The 15555-nt window shown below is 39.0% G+C and overlaps 1 long non-coding RNA gene across 1 annotated transcript; it reads right to left on the bottom strand.

The window, feature by feature from the left end:
* Positions 1 to 1271: 1271 nt before the first annotated feature.
* On the bottom strand, positions 1272 to 1751 carry LOC124864222. Its single transcript, XR_007037275.1, has 3 exons — positions 1671 to 1751; positions 1400 to 1517; positions 1272 to 1308 (listed from the first exon to the last, which is right to left on the bottom strand). It is a non-coding gene; the product is annotated as an uncharacterized LOC124864222 (long non-coding RNA).
* Between the last annotated feature and the right edge of the window lie 13804 nt (positions 1752 to 15555).

Raw genomic sequence — 15555 nt, forward strand, 5'->3', positions numbered from 1 at the left:
CATGTTTCCACTGATATTTATTGTTGGTTATGAGCCCCAAGTTTTTGAGGTTGGAGTGACTTCTTAGCATCATTGTAATCTTTAGCTCCCTCAATCAGATTAAAACCAGAACTCTGGCTGGATCACTTCAACACTAAAATGGTTTCCAGTGAGAAGAAATGTCTCAGTCAAATAAAAGATTACTTTTAACCTAAACCTGCCAGGGATAAATAATGGTAATTTTACCTGGAATTGAACAGTCTTCAGTCTTGAGGAACGGCTCAATAGATGCCATCATGTTTTTTTCCAAATCACCCACGACATCCACCTAATTTAGCATCAAAACAATTAAAAAGCATTCATTCATCTTTTATACCGCTTATTCCATAGTGGGTCACGGGGTAGCTGGTATTTCCAGCAGTCTACGGGCGAGAGGTGGAGTACATCCTGAACAGGTCGCCAATCCATCACATGGCAACACAGAGACATAAAGGACAAACAACCATGCACACACTCATTCACACCTAAGGGCAATTTAGAGAGACAAATTAACCTAACAGTCATGTTTTTGGACTGTGGGAGTAAGCTGGAGTACCCAGTGAGAACCCACGCATGCACGGGGAGAACATGCAAACTCCATGCAGAAAGATTTTTTAATTAAAAAGCATTAATTCCAAAATCAACCACTGATCACAACTTGTACTGATTTACAAATGCTTATGAGTCATGGGATGGTTCTTTCCAGCAGACACACCAAAGTGACTCAGAGTTTATCTTTAGCTGAATGGAGCTAAATACAAGGCAAACCTGGCAGAAAACCAGAGAGAGGCTGCAAAAGACATGAGACTAGTGAGGATCACCTTCCAGCAGGTCAATACTTAACATACAGCCAGTTATAGCATGATAAAATATGAAAAAGCTCAAGTGGTATGATTACTTTTACAAGACATTATGGAGAAAAGTCCAGTTTCAATTTTAATTAATAAAATGTCACAAACCATCAATTTCTGGAGCTGCTCCAACATGACATCTTTGGCTTTCTCAAACATGGTGTTCTTGAAAGTGTGCACATGTTTGGTCTGCCTCCTGTTCTGCAGTGTGTTCTTTCCTCGAAACTGTGGTGCTTCTGCAAAACAGAATGTTCACTTTTGTATATACTGTAGCTAAAATTATTAGCATATTTTGTTTTAATGACTTAAAATCAAGTTAACCTTTCTTACTTTCACAGCACTCTTGAATGATTTCCTCAACTGTCTTTGCTAGACTCATGTAGATTAGTTTTTTGCTGTCGCAAATCTTTTTGCAGAGATTTGTCTTGAGCTTTTCCTCCTAAGAGAAATGTAGTTGACAGTCAAAACCAAAGAGAATCTATACTATTTAATAATTGAAAAAGAAACATGGTACTTTTCTCATGATTTACCTCTTTCATGAGAAATATCAGCTGCAGTTCTGCATCTTTGTACTTTGGTTTTAGTTTTTCAATGTCAAGTGAAAACTTATTGATCACCCCGTTGAATGGACCGCAGTTTTCTTCATTGCTGGAAAATTTCAACGCATGTAATGAACTGAACTCATAACACCTGTGTTTTTATCTTCTACAGTTGTGTCATGTAAGGTTAATGTAATCATGTATTATTTAATGAGCATGTTTTCCAGGATCAGTAAGGCTTCTGTGTTTATGAAGTTCTTACGAGAAGGTTTTCCTGAATTCTTTGTCGATGCTCTTACTCAAGAACGAACTTAATTTTATGTTGAAATTTATTTAATTCCCCTTTTTAGGTTTATGGATTCCACCATTTTTGACACCACTCTTCACGTTGTTGCATTGGGCACTTCCAGTCTTCCTCTGGGGAAAACAGAAATGATTTAAAAAGAAGAGCAAACAAGTAAAAAGACAAAAATAAAAACCGTATTAAACAGATTCACAAAAACGTGACTTTAAGATTACTTACATCAGGCTTTAAGGAGCTCATCAGGATTTTTTCACATGAACTTTTGGATGTTTCAGCTCCTTCATCAAGACATTTTTCAAAGGTGGTGTAGATCTCTCTCATAACATTTCTGATTGCATCAAGTTGACAGTGTAGATTTGTCTCTAGGTCTTCACACAAAGCTTTATTACTGCCACCCTAAAAAAACACATGCATATCTCATTCAAAGTTATAATATGTTAGTATCATTAAATGTAAGTTTTCAGGTGATTACATCTTGACTCTGCTCACAACATTGTGTGGGATTATTACTTTATCCAAAAATCAGGTATTGTGCTATTGGGACAGAAGTTGGGTAGTTTTTCACTAAATATTGGGTCAAGAGAGACGGCATGTTAAGAAAAATATATCCCATGTAGAGGATGTAAAGTTACATTTCATGTCAAATGAAGTTACTGTAATGACTGCACTAGGTTAAATGGATTTTCTGCAAAGCTCTGTATGACAAAATGTGTTTATGCTCTAAATGTGTTTATGCTCTAATAGAAAGCAACAGTGTAAAACAATCCAAAGAATGCTTTTAGTTTTGGGTTTCTTTAAGCATCATCGCTGTCACAATAACTCAAAATTCTTGTGACTGTAAAAAAAATTTCACAGTAATCAGAATTGGTACAATCATTTATTGAGATGCACCTGTACACATATGCATAAGTATACAGCCATATTCAATAAATTTGAATAATATTGAAAAGTTTATTTATTTTTAGTAACTCAATTCACATTATATAGATTATTTACACATACTGTTTTTAAACCTTCTGATAATTACAATGATTTTCTGCTTACAGCTAATAAAAACACAACCTTTAAGATTAGAATATTACACAGACCATTAAAAGAAAACAAAATGTTAATACAGAAATGTGGGCCACATTAAAAACCTTTGTGCGGGTATCTTTCATTTCTGCATTGACGTTGTTACTTTTAATTCGAAACGAGCCTCATTCTAATACATATTTTAATTTAATGAATATGACTGTATATAAATACACACACATTCCTATACATATATAAGCATTTTCTGAAGATATTTAGGACAACTGAGAAAATAAGGACAATGAAAGGTTTTTATCTTTTCAAACTTACTGTTTCTCCCAAGCTGGCCCTTTGAATCAAAGAGAGAATCCGGTGAGCTCCAGAAACATAGTTCAACGTCTCCGAGTGACGGTCATTCAGATTTTGCAAAAATTTGTTCATCAGTCTGTTTTTAAATGTGGAGAATCACTTTGAAAATCTATTGGTGTTCAAAGCTTACCCTTATCATGGTTAGCTTGTTTAATTATTTGCTCACTGCTTCCTTGGCTGTCATGTTTCTTTTGAGGATGAAGGTCTGAACATCAGCTGCTGAACTAAAAGAAAACACTAACTGGTGAAACCTGTTTTGACATAAAGTAATAAAACTATACTGTATATGCAGTTCCTTGAAAAACGTTTTATATTTGGTATTTTCTGTTTCCATGTTGCCAATTCAGTGTCAAGATTAACAACGGGTTCTGATAGTTATTTACATTTCATAAATAGACTTTATGTGGCAATGGACTTGGATATTGTTGGACCACATGTTGTGCAGAATATTGGACCATTTGCACGTTGCTGGTCGCTACCAGGCCGTTTGGCGTCATCGGCCATTTTGTATCTCAGGATAGCCCGTTACTAAGAATCTCTCTCTCACTCGCTGCCCCAGAAGGAAGACTTCAACAAGTAAAATCCACCTTTTATTTTTATTTCTTTATTAGGAATAGCTTGGGCAGGGAAGAGGAGATTTAGTGCGATGTAGAATTGCCACTTATAGTCTAATGTGTTCTGAATTGTATGTGCATGCCATTGTTCTTTTGAAATGTGATTACTGTTGTTTTCTGAGGCCGCTGAGTCTCGTAAGATTGTGGTTTTACCGTCTGAACACCTGAGAGCAGGTGCGCTGTGAAACTGGACTGCTATAATAACCTTATGGTGAAAATCAACCATTTTCTTTGTCTTCAACTTTACTGCTTACTGGCTTGCCGCCAAAAGTTTTATTATCCTTTGTCCTCGGGGTTTACAACCTTGCTGGGGGGCAGGTTTATGACTGCCTGCATCTCACTGAGCTACACTTTCTGGTGGGCTGCGCTCCCAAAGCTTCGTTCAACACCATATTCCCTTTTCATATGATCCCTTTTGCCATAACTGCTGGTTGATTCCATACACACCCACTGCTGTTTTTCTTTATTTTGTTTAGTTAGATATTTTACCCTTCTGTGTAGAACTTTGCATGTTTGAGTAGGTGAAGATTATTGGATCGAAGAGTTGATTGTATCAGGCTGATTGGTTTAATAAATTTTCACGTAGATAAACAGAAGGCGTTTTGTGTTTATTTTGTGCAAGAGTGATTTGTCAGTCAAAATAAGGTTAAAGTTCTCCACGTTTCAGCAGAAACGGTTGATTAAACAGTGACATTTAATAATTGTAATTATCAAAGGCCTTGAGCCATAATTACAACACCAGAGGACAACTCTGGTTTCAATTCATAAATGAGGATTTTGTTTAAGAAATAAATTTTGTCAAATTAGGATTTTTAATTATAATTCTTGATAAATATTAATTAATCAATAATCATAATTCCAATAATATGCATCGAGAACATTCATTTGAAATCAGAAAGGGGGATCTTGTAGTTCTGAGGGTTCTTTTAGCAGTATGTTTAGTCATATTTTTTATTTTAAACTGTACATGTCTGCCTTAGTTTCAGGTTTCTGAAAACCTTATACGGTTTTTACTTTAAGAATCACGAGTCCAACCTCATAAATCAGCTGGACACTTTGTGTCAGTGTTTAGCTGCATGCTTGTAACAGTCATTCTCACAACATGAATAAATAGTCTTACTTAATAGCCATGTTGTTTTTTCAAGACTATGTAAACATTGTTTGCAATTACAATAACAGAGCCTTTAACCCAGATTGATTAAGGTCTGAATTGAATGTTTCATTCACCTTTCGACTTTTGGCATATTAGTGAACTTACTGATCATGTAAATCTCCAATAACATCAGACTTGGTGCAGATGAAGTGAATGTGACGACATTCGCCACCGTTTCCAAGGAGACTATTAGCACTTTTCAGGATCTCCCAGGATTCCATATCTGATGCTGCTCGGTTGATTTCAGATACAATCCATACTGCAGAACAGTTTCCAACAATCTGAAGTGATGTTTTTTACAATGAGAATTAATACTTATACTAAAATATAACAGTTTAAAGATTAAATAAGGATCAGGTCAAGACCACAGTATTCGGATATAATTTACCCCTTTCCACATTGTATCTCTGCTTTTGTTACGATCTCCGTTTCCTGGAAGGTCCACAAGTGTGACTTGCTGGAGAAAATTATTGTTTGGTACCTTGACAGTCACACATTTCACAAGTGGCCAGTACCACCGTTTTATATCTCCATGTCCTCCTTGTTTGGTATACTTCACAATTATTGCAGATAACTCTTGAGCCTAGAAGACAAATACATATTTAGTTGGTTTTTATGTGATAGAGCAACACAAAGAAGTCCACAATTGTAAAATGGAAAGCAAAGCATACATGGCTATTTCAAAACATAAATATGATTCAGATGCTTTTTTCATATAACCAGAGATTAAATCAGTTTTTATACAGTTTCACCACTTTTTGTAAACCTGTCAGTATGCAAAGTGTAACCAATTGTAAGCTATGGCCAAATGATATGAAGGACAGGAGCCCAAATGTTGTTTAATCAAAGTTGAGTCTACACTGCTTTGACTAGGTCAATTTATGCATCTATTCCACTGGTATCTAATCTAATTGAGTCAGATCAGTTTAACACGGATTAATTCATTTTTCATTACAACTGAGCACCATCTCAATGGGGGCAGGAACTGTTAATAGCAAGGCAGCCCCACAGTCTGAAGTGATGTGATTTAGAGACAAAATGCAACAACAGCCGAGACTGCTGCTCTGTTAATGGTTGCTGTCAGACTCAGAGTGAAAGAGGAGAGCCAAGGAAGGCTCCAGGCAGCAAGACCCGAAGCAGTGAATAAAAACAGGAGAGAAAAGGAAGCCATGCCATGTCAAATGGAAGGATTCAAACAATAGAAAATGCAAGGATAAGCTATATTGCTACCTAATGCTGGCTTGCAATAATAGTTATCATACACATAACCCCAGCATAAAACAATTTCATTGTTGAAAGTTACTGAAATATGCTGTGACTGCTGACGCTGCCCACTAACCAATAAGTGACTGACAGTCTTCTGAAGTAGCGTTTCAGTGCGACTCAGAACAGTTTGAACCATAAGCAAGCAGGTACTAAAAAAAGTAACGGTCTGACGCAACCATTACTACTGGAAAATCCGAAAAACAAGTCCAACCTGGTCTGTGTATATAATGTCACTATTTTCCCAACTTTTAGCACTAAATATAATAAAATGCAAATTGTTATATCTTACTGATTCACAAGTTAAAATCTTCTTTGTGGACTGATCAAACTCTGGAATCTCTCTGAATTGTCTGTTATCTATGAGCTGTTTGGAGGATTTTCCTTTCCATTCTTCTCCATACAGTGCTGAAAGCTTTTCAATAAGGTCATGATAGCCATCATTATCATGATCATCATCATGCTTCTCTTGCTCTCCATCTTCTTCAAGAAAGTGATCTACTGTTTCCAACTCATCCTCCCACACCTGAAAAGAAAACATAAATGTGTGTGTTTAGTTTTAGATGTGAAAATCTGCAATGCTTTGGGTAAAGTAGAATACAAGGAAACTGTTTGACAGCTCTGTTTACCTCTTTGGTGATGAACTCAATCTCTGCTTCATACTTTGAGTTGTGCAGGTTAGCCTCCACTTTAATCATAACTGAGGTACATGCATCAACATCTCCAGATGGCAAAAGTTTTCCCACACCAATGACAGCATTTATCAAGGAGGTCTTTCCAGCTCCAGTTTTACCAAAAACACCAACCAGTTCTCTCTTGTCTGTCTTCAGATTTGTAATGTTCATCCTGTTCAAAATTTAGAGAAATATTCATTTTCTCACCTGTGAAATATGTGCAAAATTATTTGTTAGTCCTGGCATGTCTCTCTCAGACTGTGGTGCAACTTGGTAGATCACACCATGCTAGCGTGCCTCCTAGGCCATGATGAGGTCGTAGCCATAGTGTGGCCAACCCTGCCTCGTAATCCTGGAGACCAAGCCACGCCAGTGCACATCAGAATCAGAATCAGAATCAGAATCAAAAAAGCTTTATTGCCAAGTACGTTTTTGGACATACAAGGAATTTGTTTTGGCGTAGTCGGTGCAATACAATACAAATTAAACAGTATAAACATATCTACAATATAATATAAATATATGTGCACAGTTTTAAGTGAGTGAGAGTAAATATAGAGCAGTATAAGATGCAAGAGCAATACAACAGTGCAGATGATCATTGTGCAAGTAAAGCAGGAGTCCATGCTGAGCGTTAATGTAACACATAGAGTTGCAGGTTACAGGTGTAACAAAGTCGATCATTGACCTCCTGCCTAGGGTGTCCTGGTGCCAAGTGCACTGATGGACACCCTAATGTTTGAACATGGTGTTCATTATGGACAATCCGTGACTAGCACAGAAGTCCAATAACAAAACACCAAGAAGGCTGGATACTCCGCACTACCGCTCGGCCTGTAGGCCGAGACGACAGTCAGAGACCTATTCCCAAACCGAAGGCGCAGGGATACGACCCTCTTATCCACTGGGGTAAACCCCAACACGAGACGGCTGAGCTGGGGGGCAACAAGCAAACCCACACCAGCCAGCCGCCTCTCCCCGTGGGCCACTCCAGAGTAGAAGAGAGTCCAACCCCTCTCAAGGAGATGGGTTCCAGAGCAGACGCTGTGCGTGGAGGCGAGCCCGACTATTTCTAGTCGTTATCTCTCGACCTCCCGCACAAGCTCAGGCTCCTTCCCCCCCAGCGAGGTGACATTCCACGTCCCTAGAGCCAGCCTAAGCATCCGGGGATTGGGCCACTGAGGTCTCCACCTTCGTCCGCCACCCAAACCTCTTTGCATCGGTCCCTCACGGTTCCCCCTGCAGACGGTGGGCCCACTGGGGGATGGCCTCGCGTCTCTCGTTCGGGCTTGGTCCGGCCGGGTCCCGCGAGGAGCGACCCGGCCACCAGGCGTTCTCCGACGAGTCCCGACCCCAGGCCTGGCTCCAGGGTGGGACCCCGGCTCCGCCGTACCGGGCGACGTCACGTGCCTCAATATTTTTGTCCTCATGAGGGATTCTTGAACCGCTCTTTGTCTGACCTATCACCTAGGGCCTGTTTGCCATGGGAGACCCTATCAGGGGCATTTAGGCCCCAGACAACATAGCCTCTAGGATCATTTGAGCACTCAAACCCCTCCATCACGTTAAGGTGGCAGTTCAAGGAGGGGTCAAGATTTTCTTGATTATGGATTACAATTACAAAATATCCAGAATTTAGCTAAAAAGTCATCATAATTCTATATCAATGACACCTTTGATCAAAAAAATTAGTACCTGAGAATTGAAAGCTGTCACGCTGCCGTTTTACTGCTGGTTTCTCTTTGCAACATTGCTCCTGAACGTCAAGTTTTCGCTTCCCTTGTTACAATAAAAATACATTGGTTAAGTCTCTCAATAGCTGCTGTTATATCAAAATAACAAACTATATGATATTTAGGTTAAGACATTATATTTCCCACCTGTATCACTTGTGGAGGACAAATTGAGGATCCACACAAAAATTTCATTATTTTGATTTTGGACAATTTTACAGTTAAATGCACAAGTCTTATGTTGATTCAAACGTATTGTGTTCTCTAGCTTTTTATTTTGATAATACAATAAGCTGTCAGGAATCTGAGGTGTTCGTGTTTATGTGATTGGTTTGTGTTATCACCTCAGGTTGACACTAGCGAGCGCAGATGAACCAACATTGCCTTTTTTTGAGCTGGTGTGCCTTTGCACACCTGTTTCTTATCATCATCAGCTGGTCTATAAGATGAGCTAGAGTGTTAACCTATGTGATGACCTAAGCCCTCTGTGCTCCTGTTCAGACCTCTGTGTTGTTGCTTCACAAGTCTAAATAATCATGTGCTTTCTTTCCTCAAGATAACCCACAGTGTTGAGATCACAATCTTCCTCAAAACCATGACAGTAATTTCATTTTTTTATTAATCCAGAGGAACAGAGATGATGCTATTCTTTATATGAAGATAGTTGTATCACAAGACAAATGACTGAACCTTTAAACATTTTGTCATTTTGCAACCAAAATCGTCTATATTTTTTAGTGGGATTTCATGTGATAGACCAACAGAAAGTAGCACATAATTCTGAAGGGGAAGGAGACAGGTAGATCGTTTTAAATATATATATACAGTATATATATATATACAATATATATATATATATTTATTTATAAACATGTTTATATATATATATATATTTATTTATAAACATGTTTATATATATATATATATATATATTTATTTATAAACATGTTTATATGTACATACAAACATGTTCTTTTCACTTTAGGAAGAACAAAACATCAATAGTGAAAAAACTGTCCTAAACAAATTAGTCAATAGCGGTAAAAAGGTGGAAAAAGATACTCCAAAATACTTGCAGATGTAACTGCTACAAAATATGGTATGTATATATATATATATATATATATTTCCATGTGTGTGTGTGTGTGCGCGCATGTGTGTTAGGTAGATGAATGATTAATACTGCATGGCATTACCTTTAACAGCTCGAGTCTCTTCTTGAACAGTGGTCTTGCTTCCACTTTTGGTATCAGTTTGTCAATTTCTTCATCCTCAAGACAATAAAGCGTCTCTCTGACAACCCCTTCATCTGTAATCCAAAGAGACTCCATTGACCACAACTTTTAGGAGGGATGAAAACATCTATTTTGCTTATTTGTGATAATGTTATTTGCACTGTTATTTGTTAAGGAACAAGGTTTATTTCCTGTTAAATTATTGTTTGGTAAAACCTTTCATTAAAAAAAAATTGCTGACCTCTTATAATTTCAATAAAAGGTGTTTCCATGATAGTGAAGGTTGATGACTTACTACAAACAGGGTGAAAATCACCAATAAATCATGCTAATTTTGCCAGACTTATAATAGTTAGTGACATCATAAACCTAAAAATGTATTTGAAACATTATCTTGTTTGTTAATCCCATCACCAACCTGACACAAAAGTGATGCTTAATGATAAAATCTGGGCATTTTTAACAAATGCTGTCCTGGTGCAAACCTTTACGTTATAAAAAATAAAACTTTGTTCTCAAAACCCGACTTTTTAAATTAGAGCCATTCAAATTTTTTGCTGATTTTACACTGCAATCTAATGGTGGAAAAAGAGTAAAACCTTTGTTTTGCATTCAGTGTGCATTCAGTAAAATGTCCATAAAGAAACAATGTTTAACTCCCTGCAATAGGGTCCACCCCAACGACACATTTTCAATGAACATCACAACTGTTGCTCTGCATGAAAAGAAACTCACAACTAACAGCATCTAGGCAATGCTATTATCTAATTATGGCTTTTTGTCAGGTTTAACCAACCTAACAATACTTATAACAACACAAAAAGAAAAGAGAGACAAAGTATTAGTTCCTTTTACTCGCTTTGCGAGGAGAAACAGTCAAGATATGCTCAGTTACAGATCTCGCACCGCTCTGAAGCCTATCCGACCGCCTCCTCTTTTTATTGTCTTTCGGGGGTCCCTAGTTTACAAAAACATTGTTCTCTAAAGGATGGGGGAAAACACCTGCATCGTAAACAGGTCATAAACAGCTTTATCGTTTAACAACACATTTCCCACAGTCTCCTCCAACTTGTAGGGTCAGTTGTGCCTTTTGTTGAGTGTAATCAGCCTTCATCTTTATGACCTCCTCAACTGGACTGCTTCCTTCTCTGCTAGTTCAGCAACATTTATGACCTTTGCCTGCAGACAAACTCACACATCCTTTACTCACACAAACATCATGAAAGGTTATGAGATCAAATAGTCAAGTTAAAGAATAGGAGAAAATATAAGATAAATCTATATTCAATTATTCCAACACTTTTTAATGCTAATTAATTAAAATAACATGCAAAGAAAAAGATAATGAATAAATATTAAACAAACTCATCAAACAGTAGCTGTGATTTTTCTTTAAAACAATGTGTTCATGAGGCTCAGGAGTGTTTGTGTCACTATAGCTAAAGTTATGAGTCAATGTTGGTAGACCATATACAACGCACAAAAGACTCCTCATTAACAGTCATGAATTGAAATACTTTACCTTTAAATATCTCCATAAACTAACTTAGACCCCACTGGTTCAGTTTGTCACACACAAAGGAATCCATTTCCAAGAACAGAAACTGAAAGTAAAAAAATTTGATCGTTAGGATCAGTGGTTACCTGTCAACATAACAATTATGATCAGTTACATCTTCCTAGAAGGCATGCTGAAGAAATGCATTTAGAATAAACTTTTTAGAGTTTAAACTAACACATTTGAGATGCTCACCTGTTTCTGAAGGTAATGCAGAGTCAAATCAAGCAGGATAGGAGGAGCAGAGAATGAAAAGAGCAAAAACAGCAGAAACAAAATGACAACAGACTTTGTGAAAAAGATCACATGAAGTATTACCAGTTTTCTGGACAGACTGATTGCTGATCACGGAACAGATAAACATGAATAGTAGGGTGTGGTCCGTTGGAGAACTCAGAGACAGGAGGAGATCAGGAGAGAAATGCGTCTGGGTATAAATGGCAAATGAGGAAATGAAGATACCAAAATTAAAAAATCACCTGGAGCAGTTGAATGACACATTTTCATTTGAAAGCTAAACAAGTTTCATTTTTATCAAAGTAAAGAGAAATACCATGGCACGTCTTTTGTGAGTTGTACTCATAAATGTTTAAATTGTACGCCATATTTTTTCAAATATTTTCTTACAACTGTAAAACTTTTGCAGCTGGTCTTTGCATGTCTTTCATGTTCTTCAGTTAAGATCTTTCTTTGCTATTTGTACACATGTACTCAGTTTGGGTACATAGTAAGTCTAGTGCAGTGCTTCGATTCAAGAACCAGTGATGATAAAAACCATAAATAAGAGGCAAAGATAAATAACTATGAAGAAAAGACAATAAGAACCAAGCAACCCTGTGATAATCCTGTGCTGACTGAGGCCAAAGAAGACCCTTTGCCCTGTCAATGAAGACATCCAAGATCCAGTCCAGTTGATGGTAGGAGGTGAGACCTCAAGGTATGCCTGTTGATCAGTTTTCTTTCCTTGAAGGTAGCAAACACTATCTCCCAGGAAGCACATCATACTGTGATTTCTATTGATGTCTATGTAGGTGTTGTAGTGTCTTGTGGAGCGCAATGGCCACTGTGTTGTCCAGTAACAGTTGGAGCAGCAGGCAAACTGGACTGAGGTTCTTGGAATTATGATGGATGCTTTGAATGTGCGTGAGACATCTGCACTTAAAAACTAATTGGCAATATCTGTACATATCAAGGCCATCAGAACCCATGGTGGTACTTTGTCAGGACCTGTTGGTTTACAGAACTTCAGTCAAAAGCTAGACTCTTACTTTGCTCTCAGTGCTGCAACATAGTCGTCCGGTCATTAAAGATGTTACTTTTTGGTAGGTCTGACTACAAACATTATGCACCACATGATTTAATGATATTTTGTACTTTTGTGATTTCCATCTCTTAACTGCACACCTTTTATTTTTGTCAAATCTTAAGTTGTCATGATAAAGAAGAAAAACATCATCAGATTTCATACTGGTAACTGAAAAAACAATGGCCACAAGTCAAAAGTTGCTGCTGTCTTTATTAATTTTTTTATAAACATCCCATGGTGCCACCCTCTTTTTTGCATGCTGAATAACTCTTGTGTGCTTCCTGTTTACTGTTGTAACTTGTTTTAGACGAACCATAACTTACAACAAACAGCAATATTTAATTTCCTCTAAACCACATCACTGAACAAACAAAAAAAACAACACATGATGTTTATAAGAAATTTCTAAACAAGAATTTGTTTTTCGCCTCGAAAACCTCGAAAGATAAGTGAGCATATAACATGCGTAAATATTTTCTGAAAACAGAGGAGTAAAAACTGAAATGAGACCTTGAGAGGCAGGCAAAGTAAGGAAGGCAAATATGTATAGCACATTTAATCAACAAGACAATTCAAAGTGCTTTATGTGTTCAAATTGCTTTACATTCAGGAAGTCGTAGCTTGCCAGTGACTGGTTTCTATCTGCTTCTACCAAAACATTTACCTTCTGGTCATGGTCTGGGCTGGCGTTTCAGTTCTCTTGGGATTGTTCAGATTTTTTGGATTTGGTTCCTCGTTTCAATGCCCGGTCCGCTGGCTGGAAGGGTCGCCTGAACAGTGTGCAGCATTGATTGTGGGTATGGCTTTGCTTTGGTGGAGGGGCTGGCATGCCTGCTTGGTGTGGCGGGGGTATGCGGTGCGGGTGTGTGTGCGGCCGGCATGCCGGGGTGCCTTTGGGTTTGTGGTGTAGGATTGGTGGAGTGACCAGTATTTGACACGCTGTGGTGACCCTCTTCCATTACTTCCTTCTGTGGCTCTGGTCCGCCGGGCTGCTGTCGCTTTCGGGTGGGTGGGGCATTGCAGTGCGTCTTGTACATGCACTGGGGTGGCCCCCTTTTTTGGATGTGTAGTCACCACCATTTGGATTGGCTAAGCAGTGACGGTGGAGCTGAGCTGGTTGGTGGTTCTCCATGGGCTGACGTTGCAGCGGCGGTGATGTGGTGCATTTGTGTGGTTGCAGGGGCTGTCTGCCTCTGCGGGTGAGTTGATCCTGTCTTGGTGTGGGGTCGGGGGGTCCAATGTGGGTACAGGGCTTGGTGGTGTCTGCTCTGTTACGCTTGGGGGTAATGGCTTGGGTGGCGGTGTGCGGAGTCCTAGCCATTGCAGCATGCTATTTGGTGAGGTTAGGGATGCGGCAGGAGTGCTAGGGGCAAGTGCTGTGTGTGGAGCTTTCGTTGTATGGATGTGCTTTTTGTGGGTGCAGCTCTCTTTTGGGGGTGTGCCTCTGTCGGGAGGGGATTCATGACATTTGTTTTTGGGGACATATGTTCTTCATTTTTGTCCTTGTTGGGGAAGGCCCTTTGGGGAAATTAATATTGGGACTCATCGGGGGTGGAGGGTTCATTGGGTTAAGATAAGAATTTATTGGGGGATTGGGACTGTTTCATCCTGGGGTGTATTTGGTTGTCAGGCTCGTTTGGACCAGGTGGACCCTTCTTTTTTTGTTTGTGGCCCCTCTTTCTGGATGGTTGCGAGGGTCGTTGGGTGCTGAGATTGGGGCAGGTGGTCTGGGTCTGGCCAGGATTGTTCAGATTCGGGCGGTGCCAGCCCTAGTATGGGCTGGTGGCTTGGTCTGCCTGTCTCCACCCCGGGTTGAAGGGAACCACCTCCTGTGTTTGAGGCTGGTCGACGTCCATTGTTGTGTGTCTTTTAATTGGGTGTGTGGGTGTGAGTGTGTTTACATGTAGGCATGAGGGTGGGAATGTGTGATTGTGACTGTGTGCACCTGTTTTTGTGTCATTTCGGGTTTTGGGCTGCTCCATCTCCTGGATCAGCTTAGGCCCCCCATCAAATGTGAGGCCTATTGCCTCCCCGCCACACTCCCTGCCGGTGGCTGGTGTCTCTGCTCTCTGGTGTATTGGCAGTTCTCAAGTCTGAAGCTGGGTGCTTTGGTGTGTGCTGGGTCACTCTCAGTCGCTGCTTGCCAGTGCCTAGGCCCCTGGCTCTGTCGGGCCTCTGCTTGGGGTGTAATGTGTCCCAGGGTCTCGGGTCTCTAGGTCCATGGCTGGATCTGCTCTGGCGTGGACAGCTAACGTATCAAATTATTATTTTTGTGTACATTACACCCCTAATATCTGGATATTGTTTTTGTAAAGCAAAGCCTCTCTGGCACATGTAGGCAACCTGCTACGTCTGATGGTATGCCTGAAATGACACTACAGGAACTGTGGAAAAAAAAGTGTGATAACCCTTTGAGTTTGAGTTGAATTTCCTCATGTGCAACTCATAATGTTTAAAGCAGGATTAAGCCCCTGGTAACCAATTGTCAATTGTTTGACATTCTTCATTGGAAAGTTGGAGAAAATCCACTGTAAATCAACAATTTAGCCAATCCCACTGAGCTCACTTAATTTCGATGATTATCTAAACTGCAAAAACAATATAAATCTTTCAGGCTTGCTTTAATTACAAAAACAACATGTTAATTTGAGATTTAAATATCAGTATATGCATAATATCAACATTATTCATAAAATGTAATGAAAACACATTTTGTTATAAAATTGCTCCATTATTCTGTTAAATTTGGATTGAACAACATAAATAATCCTTCTCTTACAACCCACGTTTTTTTCAAAATTGGGTGTTAAATAAAATGCATTATAGAAAGGGTATTATATATCGGACGAACAAAGACAAATTTGTAAAAGTATATATTACAACAAAAGTTGCAGCTGCAATTAACCTGTTTAGACTGGATGTCT

This window comes from Girardinichthys multiradiatus, chromosome Y, assembly GCF_021462225.1.
Source record: "Girardinichthys multiradiatus isolate DD_20200921_A chromosome Y, DD_fGirMul_XY1, whole genome shotgun sequence".
Lineage (NCBI taxonomy): Eukaryota > Metazoa > Chordata > Actinopteri > Cyprinodontiformes > Goodeidae > Girardinichthys > Girardinichthys multiradiatus.